Raw genomic sequence first — 1,464 nt, forward strand, 5'->3', positions numbered from 1 at the left:
GGACAGGAGGGAAGCAACGAGATGGACGAAATTGATAGGGAGAGCATAGGTCTGGAGTTTGAAGAGGAGCCTGGGATGCCAGACACTGTCATAGGCGTTCTGGAGATCGAGGGAAACAAAGATAGTGGAGTGATGGGAGTTAAGTTGGAGGGAAATAAGATTGTTAAGGTTAAGGAGGTGCTCGTCGGATGAGAAGGAGGGCCGGAAGCCATACTGGATAAGGGGAAGAAGGTGGTGCTGATTAAGATGGCGATGAATACAGTGGGAGAGGATGGACTCAAATTCCTTACTGATCACAGAGGTGAGGCAGATGGGGTGATAGGAAGAGGTGTCAGAGTGGGGGTTTGTTGGGTTTAGGGAACAGCAGGACAGGGTAAAAGCCAGCAGAGAGGAGGACATTGTACAGGGCAGCAAGGGCAGACAGGAAGGAGGGGGGGATTTCTTGAGGTGGCGGTAGGTGGCACCATTGTGACCAAGGGTGGTGTTGCGTTTGGAACAGAAGATAAGTGTGATGTTGCATGCTGTGGTAGTAGTCAGAGTGAGGTGACTGATCCAGGTACTGGAAACTAGGGGTGGGAGAGAGGTATCAGTGCAGTCAGTGATGGTGGGGAAGAGGGAGTAATCAAAATGAGGATCATCAGGAATGGAGAAGACCTTTGATAGGTGGGATGCAAAACGGTTAGCCTCACTGAGGTTGTCAGGGAAGGGGTGATTGTCATGGAGAAAAGGGTAATACGGGGTGGGAAGGCTACCAATAAGGCTGTGGAAGGTGACCAGTAGTTGGAGGAGTGGGGTTGAGGCGAGTCCATGTCTGGTGCCAGTCCCTCTGTTTCTTTGCTGTAAGGAGGTTTTGGATTTGTCACTGTAATTGCTGGTTGTGGATGAGTGTATCCCAGTCATGGGTGCAGAGGAAGGAGGGGTAGAGCCTGTGGGATTCATGAAGAAGAAAGACTGCCTGTGGAGGAAGTGGAGGACAGTGAGGGTGGATGAGTTTAGTAGGAATGTGTGCCTCCATAGCGTTAGTGATGGTCTTCTGAAGGAGGGAAGAAGCATTGGTGACGTCAGCAGGATGGTGAAAAGCGAGGCGGTGGCTGTCGAACAATGAGGCAATGGATTCCTGGTAGGCATACCAGGCGGTGGTAATCGTGGATGGACTTTGGGGTGGTACCTGGGTAGTGCTCTGTGGGGTGCGCCATGGGCAGAGAGGACAGTGAGAAGGATGGGGAGGTGGTCACCACCAATGGGATCGAGGACGTCTGCGGCAATATGACCAAGTAGGTTGGGGGAAGCATGTATAACATCCGGGGTAGACTGGCTTTCAGGGTGGGTGTGATGTGGGAGAGGAACAAGGTCATCATGGAGGATTGCAAGGAACTGAGCCACCGCAAAAGGGTGGCAGGGTCATGGCTATGAATGTTGAGGTCAGCGGCAATCACATATGTGGAGAAGGTACGATCAACGTCC

This window comes from Schistocerca serialis, chromosome 7, assembly GCF_023864345.2.
Source record: "Schistocerca serialis cubense isolate TAMUIC-IGC-003099 chromosome 7, iqSchSeri2.2, whole genome shotgun sequence".
NCBI classification, from domain to species: Eukaryota; Metazoa; Arthropoda; class Insecta; order Orthoptera; family Acrididae; genus Schistocerca; species Schistocerca serialis.